The following is a 17,359-nucleotide window of genomic DNA, read 5'->3' on the forward strand; positions in this document are numbered from 1 at the left end:
GGGGGGGGGGGGCGCCCCACTAGATGGGCCCTAAGGCCCATCTGGACCTAGGGTTTGCCCCCTCCCACTCTCCCATGCGCCTTGGGACTTGGTGGGGGGCGCACCAGCCCACCTGGGGCTGGTCCCCTCCCACACTTGGCCCACACAGACTTCTGGGGCTGGTGGCCCCACTTGGTGGACCCCCGGGACCCTCCCGGTGGTCCCGGTACATTACCGGTAACACCCGAAACTTTTCCGGTGACCAAAACAGGACTTCCCATATATAAATCTTTACCTCCGGACCATTCCGGAACTCCTCGTGACGTCCGGGATCTCATCCGAGACTCCGAACAACATTCGGTAACCACGTACATACTTTCCCTATAACCCTAGCGTCATCGAACCTTAAGTGTGTAGACCCTACGGGTTCGGGAACCATGCAGACATGACCGAGACGTTCTCCGGTCAATAACCAACAGCGGGATCTGGATACCCATGTTGGCTCCCACATGTTCCACGATGATCTCATCGGATGAACCACGATGTCGGGGATTCGATCAATCCCGTATACAATTCCCTTTGTCTATCGATATGTTACTTGCCCGAGATTCGATCGTCGGTATCCCTATACCTTGTTCAATCTCGTTACCGGCAAGTCTCTTTACTCGTTCCGTAACTCACATCATCCCGTGATCAACTCCTTGGTCACATTGTGCACATTATGATGATGTCCTACCGAGTGGGCCCAGAGATACCTCTCCGTTTACACGGAGTGACAAATCCCAGTCTCGATTCGTGCCAAGCCAACAGACACTTTCGAAGATACCTGTAGTGCACCTTTATAGCCATCCAGTTACGTTGTGACGTTTGGTACACCCAAAGTATTCCTACGGTATCCGGGAGTTGCACAATCTCATGGTCTAAGGAAATGATACTTGACATTAGAAAAGCTCTGAGCAAACGAACTACACGATCTTGTGCTAGGCTTAGGATTGGGTCTTGTCCATCACATCATTCTCCTAATGATGTGATCCCGTTATCAACGACATCCAATGTCCATGGTCAGGAAACCGTAACCATCTATTGATCAACGAGCTAGTCAACTAGAGGCTTACTAGGGACATGGTGTCGTTTATGTATCCACACATGTATCTGAGTTTCCTATCAATACAATTCTAGCATGGATAATAAACGATTATCATGAACAAGGAAATATAATAATAACCTATTTATTATTGCCTCTAGGGCATATTTCCAACAATTTTTATGTCTTGGCAGACAAGTTTTTGATTACTTGTCCGGTAAGTATACGAATTAGAAACCGACCGGGAGAGGACAATTAGGTTTTTGGGAAGCGCCGTGCGCGACTGCTCAAATTCGTCATCATGGGTCGTCTTCCGTCCAAGTCAGGCGGTGCTACTCATCGTCGTATTCATCGCCGTCAGCAGCAGATCGTCGCCAACATCGTCATCAACACTGTCGCACCCATAATAGCTAACGATTAGTACGTCCAACACCCTCTGTTCATGTCTGTTTCTACAGCTATTGTTACGTGTTTGCTGCTGTTATGCATGTCTTGCTGTTCTTCTAGTTTGCTAGATTATTTCATGCTAGTATCTCTTCTAGTCATGAATTATTTACTGGAATTAATCATGAACTTGCCTAATATTCCAACAATCCAAAAACCTAATTATAGGCAATTTCCTGAGTTAACTATGGCTGGATTCGGTGATGCACTGAGGCCGGATAAGTTTACCGGTGTGCACTTTAAGAGGTGGCAGGTGAAGACCACGCTCTGGCTTACTGCTCTGAAAGTTTTCCACGCTAGTGTTGGTGCTCCAGAGGGAATGACCGACGAAGATCGGAGAAAATTCCAGGAAGCCAATACTATGTTTGTGGGATGCATTTTGAGTGTTCTTGCTGACCGTCTGTGTGATGTGTACATGCACATAAATGACGGAAAGATTCTGTGGGATGCACTGAATGCAAAATTCGGTGCAACAGATGCAGGCAGTGAACTGTACATCATGGAGAGTTTTCATGACTACAAGATGGTGAATAACCGTTCTGTGGTTGAACAAGCTCATGAGATACAGTGCATTGTGAAGGAACTTGAACTCCTTAAATGTGTTCTACCCGACAAATTCGTGGCTGGGTGCATGATTGCAAAGTTGCCTCCTTCATGGAGGAATTTCGCCACAACTCTGAAGCATAAGAGACAGGAGATATCAGTTGAAAATCTGATTGCATCTCTTGATATTGAAGAAAAAGCTCGGGCTAAAGATACTACTGAAAAAGGAGGTGAGGTTCAGCCTACTGCTAACATGGTGCAGAGGTACCCACAGAACAAGAACAAAGGGAAGAACAAACCTGTTTTCAACAAGCCTACCAAGACTACTACCTTCAAGAAGAAGAAGTTCAACAAGGCTGAGCTAGAGTGCTACGCCTGTGGGAAGCCTGGACACTTTTCCAAGGAATGCCCTGAACGTGCAGACCGCAGAGGGAAAACAAGCTCCAAGACTGTCAACATGGTGACCGCTAGCAATACTGATGGGTATGGTAATTTACCTATTGTGCTTTCAGTATTTCAATCATCTTCGTGGTGGATTGATTCGGGTGCTAACGTTCATGTGTGTGCTGACATCTCCCTGTTTACTTCTTATCAGGTCGCAAGGGATTCTTCCATCCTAATGGGGAATGGGTCACATGCTTCTGTTCGTGGCATTGGCATGGTGGATCTGAAGTTTACTTCGGGAAAGATCGTGCAACTAAGGAACGTGTAGCATGTCCCTACTATGAACAAGAATCTAGTTAGCGGCTCCCTTCTATGTCGAGATGGATTTAAGGTAGTTTTAGAGTCCAATAAAGTAATCGTGTCAAGATTTGGACAATTTATAGGAAAAGGCTACGAGTGCGGAGGCTTGTTCCGCTTTTCTCTTTCAGATTTTTGCAATAAGTCAATAAACCAAATTTGTGCTAGTGTTAATGATGATGCAAGTATTTGGCACTCTCGTTTATGTCATATTAACTTTGGTTTAATGTCTCGGCTATCCAGCATGAGTTTAATTCCGAACTTCACGGTTGCCAAAGGTTCTAAGTGCCATAGTTGTGTGCAATCTAAGCAACCTCGAAAGCCTCATAAGGCTGCCGAGGAGAGAAACTTGGCACCTCTAGAACTCATACATTCTGATCTTTGCGAGATGAATGGTGTGTTGACAAAAGGTGGAAAGAGATATTTCATGACTTTGATTGATGATGCGACTAGATTTTGCTATGTTTATTTGTTGCAAACTAAAGATGAAGCATTAGACTACTTTAAAATCTATAAAGCTGAAGTTGAAAATCAACTAGAGAGAAAGATCAAGCGTCTTAGGTCCGATCATGGTGGAGAGTATTTTCCAAAAGTTTTTGATGAATTTTGTGAGGAACATGGTATTATTCATGAGAGGACGCCTCCCTATTCACCTCAATCAAATGGAGTGGCCGAGAGGAAAAACCGCACATTGACTGACTTGGTGAATGCCATGGTAGACACTGCTGGTTTATCTAAGGCATGGTGGGGGGAGGCTCTATTGACTTCATGTCATGTCCTGAATAGAGTTCCCAACAATAATAAGGAGAAAACCCCTTATGAGGAGTGGGTTGGGAGAAAACCATCACTTTCTTATTTGCGCACTTGGGGATGTTTGGCAAAGGTCAATATTCCTATTCCTAAGAAACGCAAACTTGGACCAAAGACAGTGGATTGTGTCTTTCTAGGGTATGCTCAACGGAGCATTGCTTATTGGTTTTTAGTGGTAAAATCTGAAGTACCTGATATGCATGTTGATACTATAATGGAATCTCGTGATGCAACATTTTTGAGAACATATTTCCTATGAAAGATATGCATAGCATTGCTAGATTTTCTTCTGAGATAATTCCTGAATCTAGTACAACTGATGAATATTTCGAACAATCACATGAGGAAGTCCTTGAGAAGGAAAACAATGAAATTCCTAGAAGGAACAAGAGACAAAGGATTGCAAAATCCTTTGGTGATGATTTCATTGTATACCTTGTGGACGACACACCCAAGACGATTGCAGAAGCATATGCATCTCCGGATGTAGATGATTGGAAAGAAGCTGTTCATAATGAGATGGACTCAATTCTTTCTAATGGAACTTGGGAACTAACTGATAGACCATATGGTTGTAAACCTGTGGGCTGTAAGTGGGTGTTCAAAAAGAAGCTAAAGCCTGATGGTACTATTGATAAGTACAAGGCGCGGCTAGTGGCCAAGGGCTACACTCAGAAAGAAGGCGAAGATTACTTTGACACCTATTCACCCGTTGCTAGAATGACCACCATTCGAGTGTTACTTTCCTTGGCTGCCTCTTATGGTCTTATCATTCATCAAATGGATGTAAAGACAGCTTTTCTCAATGGAGAGTTGGAAGAGGAGATCTATATGGATCAGCCTGACGGGTTTGTGGTTAAGGGTGAAGAGAGAAAGGTGTGCAAGTTATTAAAATCTTTGTATGGTCTGAAACAGGCACCTAAGCAATGGCATGAGAAGTTTGAAAGAACTCTGACTTCGGCAGGATTTGTCATTAACGAGGCTGATAGGTGTGTTTACTATCGCCATGGTGGGGGCAATAGTGTCATATTAAGTTTGTATGTGGACGACATACTGATCTTTGGTACAAACATTAATGCAATTAATGAGGTCAAGTCTTTTCTATCAAAAAGTTTTGACATGAAAGATCTAGGAGAAGCCGATGTAATTCTAAACATCAAACTTATTAAGGATGAGAGTGGGATTACATTAACGCAATCTCACTATGTTGAGAAGGTCTTGAACCGATTCGGTTTTATGGATAGCAAGCCTTCTCCAACACCTTATGATCCCAGCGTGACACTCAGAAAGAACAAGAAAGAAACGAGAGATCAATTAAGATACTCTCAAATTGTCGGTTCACTCATGTACTTAGCTAGCGCTACAAGACCAGATATCTCTTTTGCTGTGAGCAAACTGAGTAGGTTCATGTCCAACCCGGGTGATGATCATTGGCATGCACTAGAAAGGGTCTTGCGCTATCTGAGAGGTACTATGAGTTACGGAATTACTTATTCAGGGCATCCTGCTGTGCTAGAAGGATATAGTGATTCAAATTGGATCTCCGATGTTGATGTACTTTACGCAACAAGTGGGTATGTATTTACTCATGGTAGTGGCGCAGTGTCATGGAGGTCTTGCAAGCAAACCATATTGACGAGGTCAACTATGGAAGCAGAATTAACTGCTTTGGACACAGCTACTGTTGAGGCAGAATGGCTGCGTGAGCTCTTGATGGACTTGCCGGTTGTTGAAAAACCTGTACCGGCTATTCTTATGAATTGTGATAACCAAACGGTTATCGCTAAAGTGAAGAATTCTAAAGATAATGCAAAGTCATCAAGACACGTGAAAAGACGTTTGAAGTCTGTCAGGAAGTTGAGAAACTCCGGAGTAATAACTGTTACGTATATACAAATAGACAAAAACCTGGCAGATCCCTTTACAAAGGGACTATCACGAAATGTGATAGATATTGCATCGAGGGAGATGGGTATGAGACCCATAGATGTTACACCATAGTAGTAACCCAACCTTTGTGATCGGAGATCCCGTGAATTAGGATATGGGAAGAACAAGCTATTGGTTAACTGAGGAGAGTAATAACTTATGATCGTCTCCAAGTGAAGATGCAAAACTCTCAGAGCTGTAAGGCTCAGATCTGTAAGGCAGGTTGGCAACATGCCTTAATGTGGTTCTATTGGCTATAATTAGCAAAGATGCTGTCCTACAGAGCAGTCTTGAAAGAACACACCTATATGAGTTCTGACTGTAAACGTCGCAGTCTATGAGATTTGGGTGATCTCTAGTAAGCTCACGAAGAGACCAGGGAGTATGACGTATAAGCTCCAAACCGCGGGCTAGCCTACTGGCGGTCAGGTACTGGTTAAGACTTTGAGTGAAACCTGTTCACACAAAACTAGCAATTCAAGGCATAGTCCATTGTCAAGTTGTGAATGGATGTAGCTTAAAGTTCTAGGCAGAAGTTCAACTTAACAGTCTCTGCTGAAACACTGGTATATTAAACAAGTGGTGAGAGAAGGCAAATCTCTAAACGGGTATTTGAGATCTGGTGGGACTGTTAGAATTAATGGGCTAGGCCCATAGCAATTTCTGAAATCTCAAAGCCCATGTGTAAAATGGCAAGTGGTGGTGCTAAGTTTAGTCCCTCCCCGGAAGTTGAAGAAGAGTTGGACCTCTTTATATAGTGGGTTCTCTCCACCACTCTAAGTGGTGTGTGAGAAGAGAAAGGGAAAACCACACGCGCACGCTCGCTCGCCTCGCCTCGCCTCGCCTTGCCTGGCCGGGCCGGGCCGTGGCGAGGCGAGGCGAGGCAGCGCGTACATGCGACATGCGCGTGAATGGTCCGCCGAAATCCGGTCCGTCTCCTTGTAGGAGCGCAGCTTCCTTTTGCCGTTTTATTTTTATGTCTTGGCAGACAAGTTTTTGATTACTTGTCCGGTAAGTATACGAATTAGAAACCGAGTCGGTTTGGGATTGTGGTCGCGACACAATACCGCCTCTGGTCCTAATATATATACAGCTACCGGCTGCGGCCAGAGACACACCGAAAAACACCTAGGGTTTTGCCTCATCTCACAACTTGCGCCGCCATCGTAGTCTACTCCATCCCAAACGCCGGCGTGCATCGGCGCGTGGGAGAGCAGGTCTCCGGAACTGTTCGTCTTTGCGATCCTGCACCGGGAGAGGACGAATTAGGTTTTTGGGAAGCGCTGTGCGCGACTGCTCAAATTCGTCATCACGGGTCGTCTTCCGTCCAAGTCGGGCGGTGCTACTCATCGTCGTATTCATCGCCGTCAGCAGCAGATCGTCGCCAACATTGTCATCAACACTGTCGCACCCATAATAGCTAACGATCAGTACGTCCAACACCCTCTGTTCATGTCTGTTTCTACAGCTATTGTTACGTGTTTGCTGCTGTTATGCATGTCTTGCTGTTCTTCTAGTTTGCTAGATTATTGCATGCTAGTATCTCTTCTAGTCATGAATTATTTACTGGAATTAATCATGAACTTGCCTAATATTCCAACAGACCCATCACTCAGGAATGCATTCGGGGACAGTGTCATGTATGCTCCCAATAGAAGTGTACCTGAAATCAGTGAAGTGCAAAGAAATGCATGAGAGATCAGAAACTTTATACATGAAATGGTACATGACTTCAAACTACTAAGTTGCCAAGTTAGCTTTATAGAATGAGGTGAAAATTTAGACCACCATAGCAATAATCTTGCCTAGTACAAGCAAAGGGAATTTAGAGGCTTATTAGTAGTTAACTTTCTCAAATGTAAGATGTTCTAAATTTTTGTGAATCGGATGTATATACACATTTTGTTGTGTTTTTTCACTCATTTTCATCTGTATGTAGTCCATATTAAAATATCCAAAACATATCATATTTGTGAACGGAGGGAGTACCAAGAAAGGTCTGAACACTGAGAACATACCCTTGATCTGATCATAAAGGCTGCAGTATTTGACCTTGCAGGTTAAGAGTAAAGACCAAACATCCCAGTCACACATAACATGTTCTTCATCATAGGAATAGCACTCTGACAAATGTAAATTTTGAGAGATTTACATGATCAAGAGACGAACCTATAGGGAAAATCCAGGATAGCATTCACCCTCATGAAAGGAGGCCAGCCAGTTGAACTAGGAGAGAACTATTCTTTTTTAAGTTGAGGAGAGAACTATTCTTGATCAGCCTGTGGAGATCAATTTAGTATGAAGATATGCATTGGTGCTGAATATTCTAGAATCAAATTTTGGGTGTCTAAGAAACTTTTGAAAATAGTACTGTTCACACCTGATTTTATATTTTTTTGCCACGAGCTCCTCGAATGTCTGAACACTCCAAACCAATTGCACGTACATCACACATTTGAGCATCTTGCACCACAAAAAAAATCTGAATTTTTAATTTTCCATCTATTCTTTCATTTGACTGTTCACCAGGTGTAGATGAGCCTGGGTACCGAATTGAATTATTGGCTGAATATTCCATAATGAAATTAGATACCTGGAAAGAAATGTACATACTGCATTTGGATCTCCATTTCTAGTACCAAGGAAAATTGCTTTCATAGGCTTTTGTTTCGACAGAGCTTCCTGGCCAGACTTGAAATTTGTCTTAATAGTCTGCACCGACAAACCGAAACTATGGGGCATGAAAGGCAGGCCAGGAAACTGAGATTCATACTCAAAGAAAAAGAATAAACCAAGGAAGTAAAATCTTTGCGTAGCAAAGGTCGCCGTACTGAAAAGTGCTAGTTATCGACTAGAGGGGGGTGAATTGGCTTCAGTGGTGTTGGTGGTGGCAGCCTCATTGTTTTCAACCTCCATCTCATCAACAACTGGAGGGTCAGGCATGATCACATTCTCTTCGGGTTGGACTGGATCACTGGCATGGGGAGTAGCTTCTCTCTCTTCTTCTTTCACTTCTTCTTTTTCTTCTTCGGCTGATGCAGCCGGAATGTCTTCAGCAGCTTTAGCTTCAGACTCAGAAGTAGACACAGAAGGGATGGCTTCAGGGAACACTTGGCGTGCTTGTCATGGAGACCTACGGCCTGAGGCCTTTGCGAAGCCTGTAGAATGCTGGCGACGCCTTGGGAGAAGGAGTGGTCTGTTCCATGTAGTCATCATCAAGCACCGGAGTGGTGACTTGAGCTGGTGGAGTACGGGGGATCTCATCTTGCATGGGGGTGTCTTGTTGTTGCTCTACCCACGGATCATCTTGAGCAACTGGCGTCAAGGGACGACCAATGCTAATGAGTTCACTGCTCGTGGGAGCAGGCGATAATACCGATTTGGGTTCAAGCTGAGGAAGGACTTCATCATCATGAACATTGTCTTCACGACCAATGTCTTCAGCTGCGTTGGGGTCAACAGCTGGAATCTCTTCACTTTCTGGAGCCTCTGTGGAAGCAGGCTCATGAATCACAAGGCGGCACTCGCGGTTGTCAGGTGGAGCAACAGAAATTGGCTTGACATTCAGTGGTACTTGGGCAGTGGCAGGCTCTTTTCTTGAAGACTTTGAAGCTTTAGTCTTCAATTTCTTCGTGGAGGGAGCAGCCTCAGAGGAGTCTTGATGCTTCCTCTTCTTGGCTTCGGCTTCCCCTGTCTTCTTCTGCTCAGAAGCTGCTGAGGGGACCTTTGGATTTGAGCCAGTTATGCTGCGAGGGAAGACAATGCTTGGTTAGCCCTGCCTTGAAGATTTTGGTTCAGCTTTAGCAGACTTCTTGTTTTTCTTGGCAGCCATCTTGGGGTCGATGCCAGGACGCCCAAGTGATTTTCTCTTCTCAGCTTCATTGTGTGCTTGCATACATTTCTGCGCATAGTACTTCATGCGCTCGCGAGTGCCTTTGGCTTCTTCACGCTTCTTGTTGAACTCGGCATTGAGGTCATTCATCATTTGCTTGAATATTTGCACATCAGCAACACTAAGCTTGGCCATGTGCTTCTTGAAATGTGCCTTCTCATAGTCTATCTTGTTCTTGAGCTCAATGATTTTCTGAGCCAAGGCAAGTTCATTGGCAATGGCTCCATCAAATCGTCAATGTTGATGCTTTGGTCCTCAAACCATTCATCAATGAAGTTGTTCAGTATGTTAGCATCAAATAGAGGCAGATCTTGGAAGATCTCAGCCTCTTGCTTGCTCTTGATCAACATTTCCAGAGCTTCGTCTCCAAGATCTTCATCACTTGACAGATCGATGGTATTGTCTTCATTGCGCAGAACGGCAGCAAGAGTCAGGTCATGCCCATAAATCTTCTTGGGCTTCTTGGTCTTCTTGGAGACACGAGATAAATCTTCAGACTGCACACTTGGTTTAGGAGGTGCAGTCGTCGATGGCTTCATAGTCGAAGCTTTTGGAGCAGCAGAGGGCTTGGAAGCTTTTGACTTCTTCTTCTGCTTCGATGGTGCATGTGCATCCTCAGAGTCTGCATCATCAGCAGATTGATCTACTATGGCCCTTTGTGCGGCGATATGGGAGAGGAGCCCATCAAAGCTATTGAAGGGGCCGATGACATTGGGATTGGTGTCACGTGTGCCATCAGGCCTTGGAGCAGGCGGACCAGGGTTGAAGTCGAGTCCGAATGCCTTCCTGTTCTTGGCAGCAGACTCCTTTGCAAACTGAAAGTTGCGCTTGAAGAGATTGTCGTCATGACACCGTCGAAGAGATGATGGGTCGGCATTATCTGGCTGAGGCCCTCGGACCATGCACGGATAGAAGCCTTGGGAAATGGCTTCAGGCTTCGTCTTCGGTGCCAAATTCCTGTAAAGAATATCGCCCCACAGTGCTGCCTGCCACCTTTCCTTGCAGATTTTTCAGTGGCCATAATATTCAGACAGAGAGGCTTCAAGACTGTGAAAGGATACCGATGACTTGTCAAACAAGAACTGGCTTCAGGAGATTCAATATGATGCTGTAAGTATTCTGCAAATGAATGCAGACTATGAGAACCAAGGGATTCTCCCACGGACATGTACCTATGACAGCATTAGAGATGCGAGGGAAGGGGAAGAGGTCATATGCATTCTCAGAAGATTTTGAAGATAAATCAGTTTGAAGACATTGACCTCATAGTGTGAAGACATTCACTTATTTGAAGTGAGTTGGTTCCAGATTTGTACGAATCCATGAATAAGTACAAGTGAGGAATCTAACTAGTTGTGAAGCATAAGTGAATATACTTTGCAAGATATGAGATTCAAAAATAGAAAGATCCACATTTGGAAGTGCAGAAACCACTTTTGGGTGGAGCGGACGGATTTGACAGATCGAAAAAGCAGTAAAAAGCGAGTTTTATTTACCACTGAAGAACTGCTAGATGGAACAGAACGGATGCCGAGCAGTCCAATCTCCCACGCCCTAGCTTGGCGGCGGAAGACACCTACGGCGGCGGCGGAGAAGACTAGGTCCACGGCCGATGTGAGGACGACGTCGAAGAGGTCGCGGCAGTTAAGTGCTTCGTCTCCGGCGTCGACGCGAGCTAGCGGTAGCACTAGAGTTTGAGCGAGATGGCGAGGTGGAAGAGGAGATAACGACCGCGCGGGTGTGTATTTATAAGGTGAAGGGCTGCGCAGCGCAATTACGCAGGTGCCCCTGGCGGTTCACATCTGATGGACACGTGGCATGCATGCAACTCATTGAGAGTTGTTCCATGTTCCCACGCACGCCTGGTTTATCGGGTGGTTGTTCCGGCTTCTCTGGTATCCAGGCAAAAGAGATATGGCATTAAAAACAGTTTTAAATGTGTGTCTCTGTATCTTCAGCTGACAAGGACGCAGTGAAGACATTCGACACGTGTCAACAGAATGCATATGACTAGATAGATAGAATTTGAGGAAGAAGCACAGAAGGGGTTAGGATCCAATCACATTCACTTAGTTCAGAAAATGGCAAGTTTGAAGAAATAGCTATAAGTGAATGTTGTAGAGGACAGAACACACACACACACACACACACACACACACACACACACACACACACACACACACACACACACACACACACACATAGATATATTTCAGAAAAGACCAAATCAACATTGTGAAGATAATGTCCGAAGTCAAATCAATGTTGAAGACAAACCAAATATGAAGATAATGCAATCATGACGCCAAATGAAAATCTTTGAGAAAGTTTGGTGGTGGCGTTACCCACCGTATAGGAAGTATTAGACCTAGACACGACGCACAATTATCGTGGCACTCCGAAGTCAATTTCCGCATTAATGTATTCACACTTAGAGGGTAAGTCTTCATTAATTGAAGATATACGTTACTTCGTGTGTTGCACATCTAAGTCATCAACATGCATAAGCGTTAGGATGTGTGTCCATTCACATGACATTTGAGGATTCTAAGATATTTATCTCACACTGCAGCTTGCAAAACCTTTTCTCGTCCAAGGGCTTCGTGAAGATATCGGCCAATTGCTCTTCAGTGTTGACGTGGATGATATCAATGTCTTCCTTCAACACATGATCTTTGAGAAAATGATGACGGATTTGAATGTGCTTTGTCTTCGAGTGCTGAACTAGGTTGTGAGCTATCTTGATGGCGCTTTCATTGTCACAGTAGAGTGGCACATGCTTCATGTTGATGCCATAATCCTTGAGAGTTTGCTTCATCCAAAGAAGTTGAGCGCAGCAAGATCCAGCAGCAATGTATTCAGATTCAGCAGTGGAGAGTGATACACAGTTCTGCTTCTTTGAAGACCAATAGATAAGAGATCGTCCAAGAAAGTGACATGTGCCTGACGTGGACTTGCGATCAACCTTGTCACCAGCATAATCAGCATCTGAGAATCCAACTAGATCAAACTCTGAGCCCTTTGGATACCATAATCCTAGTGTTGGGGTGTGAGCCAAATATCGAAGAATTTGCTTCACAGCTAAGTGATGCGATTCCTTTGGTGCCGCTTGGAATCGAGCACACATGCAAACGCTAAGCATTATATCAGGCCTAGATGCACATAAGTAGAGTAAAGAACCAATCATGGAGCGGTATACCTTTTGATCGAACTCTTTACCATTGTCATCGTGGCCCAATTGGCCTTTGGTTGGCATTGGCGTCGTGTACCCTTTGCAGTCTTGCATTCCAAACTTATTCAGGCAATCTTTGAGGTATTTATCTTGTGATATGAAGATTTCATTTCTCTGCTGATGGATTTGAAGACCAAGGAAGAACTTCAGCTCACCCATTATGGACATCTGATATTGCTCTTGCATCATATGCCCAAACTCATCACTGTATCTCTTGTCTGTGCATCCGATGATAATGTCATCCGCATAGATCCGGCATACAAACAGTTCACCATCATATGTCTTCGTGAAGAGAGTGGGATCTAGGGAACCAAGTTTGAAGCCTTTGCTCTTCAGCAAGTCTTTGAGTGTGTCATACCAAGCACGAGGTGCTTGTTTGAGGCCATACAGTGCCTTGTTGAGCTTGTACACCATGTCAGGACGCTTTGGGTCTTCAAAACTAGGTGGTTGTGCAACATACACTTCTTCTTCAATTTTGCCGTTGAGAAAGGCACTCTTTACATCCATTTGGTACAGAAGAATGTTGTTGTGGTTGGCGGAGGCTAGTAGTATGCGAATGGCTTCAAGCCTAGCCACAGGAGCAAAAGTTTCATCAAAGTCAATACCTTCAACTTGTGTGTAACCTTGAGCAACGAGACGAGCCTTGTTTCTGACAAATTGACCATGCTCATCTTGTTTGTTGCGATAGATCCATTTGGTGCCGATGATATTATGCTTGCGTGGATCAGGACGCTTTACTAGCTCCAATACATTATTCAGCTCAAACTATTGAAGCTCTTCTTGCATAGCTTGAATCCATTCAGGTTCCATGAAGGCTCTTCATCAACTTTCTTGGGTTCAGATATAGAGACAAATGCAAAGTGCCCACAGAAATTTGCTAGATGTGTTGCTCTTGAACGAGTGAGTGGACCAGGTGCATTGATGCTATCGATTATCTTCTCAATCTGGACTTCATTTGCAACACGAGGATGTACTGGACGAAGATTTTGCCCTTACTGATCATTGTCTTCATCTTCAGCATTAGCTTCAGGTTGAGCAGTGTCTTCATGCTGATTAGGTGCAGAAATGATGATTTCCTCTTCAGCCTGTTCCTCTGAAGGTTTGATTTCTCGAGTCCCCATAAGCTTGATAGACTCACTTGGTGTAGCTTCATCTAGCACATTTGGTAGGTGCTCTCTTTGCGAGCCATTAGTCTCATCGAACCACACATCCATAGTTTCAACCACTTTGTAGTGAAAGAGATTGAAGACTCTGTAGGAGTGTGAATCCTTTCTGTAGCCAAGCATAAAACCTTCATGTGCTTTCGGTGCAAATTTTGAAGTGTGATGCGGATCCTTGATCCAGCACCTAGCACCAAAGACTCTGAAATAGCTGACATTTGGCTTCTTACCAGTCAGGAGCTCATATGATGTCTTCTTTACGAACTTGTGAAGATATACACGGTTGTTGATGTGACAAGCAGTATCAATGGCTTCAGGCCAGAATTTCCTTCGAGTCTTGTACTCATCAAGCATCGTATGTGCCATCTCAATGAGGGTTCCGTTCTTGCGCTCCACGATGGCATTCTGCTGAGGTGTGTATCAATGTATCAAGATAAGTGTCAAGGCCAGTGTTCTTGAATTCGATGTGTCGGCATCCTGGGAACGGGGGTACCCAGCCTTGCCTGCCTGCGGCCTAGGGCGTGGCTCATCTAGCGGCCTGGTACGGCCCATCTTCATCAACAACCACTCAAGACCCTCGCGAGGCGGACGACGCAAGACCTCCTCAGGGGGCGGCCCCTCTAGGCTGGCTCCCGAGGAGCGGAGATATCTATGCAAGGGGCACCTCACGAGGTTCACATGACGTGAGCCATGACGACCAAGGTCAGGCGGGCACCAGCAGGCGCATGGTACTCATTGCCTCTTTGGTGCTAAAGGGGCAAGCGCAGACGAGGAGTCCCGAGGCATCAGGCAAAGGTTTCCATATTGGTGCAACGAGACCAAGACCAGCAAGATGGCAGGACGGAGGTCACCATGGAGCCCACGACGGCGTCACGACTAGAGCCTTTGGCAGGCGAAGACCACCTTTTATCAGGATAACTTGTACTAGTTGTCCCCCTTCAAATTGGCCGTTGTGGGATCCCTTCCCGCCTAATATGTGGGAAGAGGACCCGAGTCACGATAAATAGGACTAGCCACCACCATAGTGGGGGACGGATAATTCAGATCATCCCCAACCGCATAAGCTCACCGAGCTCAAGAACACCTCCCCCCAGGAGGCTGTTCTTCCCTTGTACTTGTTCATCCTCAGCCTGTAAGGCAATCCACCACACCACACTGGAGTAGGGTATTACACCACAACGGTGGCCCAAACCAGTATAAACCCTCGTGTATCTTGTTCTTTGGGTTCGTCGAGTTAAGCCTTGAGATCGTTGCGAGAGCGAGCGAGTGAGAGAGAGAGAGAGAGAAAGAGAGATCTTCGTGCGCACCCCAGTGTTTGAACCTCAAGGGTTTTCCGGAACCCAGAATCCGACATTTGGCGCGCTAGGTAGGGGTGCGATGAAGCTCTCTTCCTTCAGCTGATCCGCCGACACCCCGCGTTTCCGATGTCCGGTGACCCGAGGGCCGACGCCGACCATTGGGAAGCCTGGCCCATCAGGGGGGCACCGTCCGCCCAAGAAGACCTCTACTCCGCACTTCAGGCGGCCCGCACACCACCGAATGCCGCGGAACACGGGCAGCGCGGGCCGGCACCTTCCACCCTCACACAGCGGCGCGCGCGGGCTGTCGCGAGGGCCTCAAGCTATGCAGTAGCAACGACGCCACACACCCGACGGGAACAAGCGAACATGCAAGCTGGGGTCATAGTGGCACGGGAACTGCTGCGGTGCCAGCTGGCGGAGAGCAGCCGCGATGCGTTGCTGAGCTGTTGGACGCCGCCTCCAGGGGTACGCCGCCTTTCTGCTCCTCACCTACGTCTCAAGTTGTGGCCAGATCACACGGTGGGCCTCGCCGCACCCACGTGCTCCCAGGCGCGCCAAGAGGGTTCGCCAGTGGCAGCATGGCCGACGGCGTCAAACATCCGGTCGCGCCTGCCTTTCCCCCGGGTGGCGCGGGTGTAGGCGCTGCCCCGCGTGGCCACGATGGGGCGCCGCCCTATGGCCACCAGGAGGACGCGCTGGGCCCGGCGGCGCGGGGCGCCTGGCACCTCGGCGGGGGTCCCGGAGTGGCGATTCTGGAAGCTTATGTGCCGTGCATGGTGGACCGGGAGTACACACCAGAGGACGGCCCCTGCTTGCTTTTTGAGCCGGGCTGGGAGGAAGAAATGCTGGAAGCCGAGACCTTCCATGGGCCACCCAGGAGCCTCACCAACCCCGCCAACAACGACAACCGTAGGGTACCGCTGATATCTCAGGAGCAAGCTTATGCTAACAATGGATCGCAGGTGAACCAGGCCACGGCGGCGGACGGCGACCCCAGTGCGGCAGCCCCGCTCCAACCTGGGGTAGCGCACTGGGGGCAGCGCGGGACGGTCTGGAGCCAGGCCCTTCCCCATGCCGCACAGAGCAAGGCGTGGCCCGGAGGTAGGTCCTCTGCCGGGGAGGCGCCGGCGAGCCCTCCCCCTGGCAGAGGGCCCGTGGTCGCCGAGGGCGCCGCTAGTGTCCCCTTTGCCCCTAGGCATCGTCCTGGTTTCCGGACGCCCCAACGGTGGTCGAGGGTGGTGCAAGGCGGGGCCCTCGTCTGGCGATATGAAGCAAGGCTCACGCCTGTGAAGGTCTCCGCCCGTGACACTCTCACGTAATAATGAGTGGGGCTGTACACGGCCCGGAGTCTCCGGAGAGCCGCCCTCGGGCCTCGGGGGCTCCCGCCCATGTCCTAGTGGAAGCACCATGCTCCGTGCTGGCCGTCAACACTATCCCCTAATACGTCCATTTTGCATCACGCTTTTATATCGATATTTATTGCATTATGGGCTGTTATTACACATTATGTCACAATACTTATGCCTATTCTCTCTTATTTTACAAGGTTTACATAAGGAGGGAGAATGCCGACAGCTGGAATTCTGGGCTGGAAAAGGAGCAAATATTGGAGACCAATTCTGCACAACTCCAAAAGTCCCGAAACTCCACGAAAGTTATTTTTGGAAATAATAAAAAATATTGAGCGGAAGAAGTACGTCAGGGGGCCCCCACCTGGCCACGAGGGTGGGGGCGCGCCCTACCCCCTGGGCGCGCCCCTGCCTCGTGGGCCCCCTGTTGGCCCTCCGGTGCCCATCTTCTACTATATGAAGTCTTTCGTCCGAAGAAAAATCATAAGCAAGCTTTCGGGACGAGACTCCGCTGCCACGAGGCGGAACCTTGGCGGAACAAATCTAGGGCTCCGCCAGAGCTGTTCTGCCGGGGACACTTCCCTCCGGGAGGGGGAAATCATCGCCATCGTCATCACCAACGCTCCTCTCATCGGGAGAGGGCAATATCCATCAACATCTTCACCAGCACCATCTCCGCTCAAACCCTAGTTCATCTCTTGTATCCAATTCTTGTCTCTAAGTATGGGATTGGTACCTGTAGGTTGCTAGTAGTGTTGATTACTCCTTGTAGTTGATGCTAGTTGGTTTATTTGGTGGAAGATCATATGTTCCGATCCTATATGCATATTAATACTCCTTTGATTATGAACATGAATATGCTTTGTGAGTAGTTACGTTTGTTCCTAAGGACATG

Source organism: Triticum aestivum, chromosome 3D (genome assembly GCF_018294505.1).
Source record: "Triticum aestivum cultivar Chinese Spring chromosome 3D, IWGSC CS RefSeq v2.1, whole genome shotgun sequence".
Classification (NCBI taxonomy): Eukaryota; Viridiplantae; Streptophyta; class Magnoliopsida; order Poales; family Poaceae; genus Triticum; species Triticum aestivum.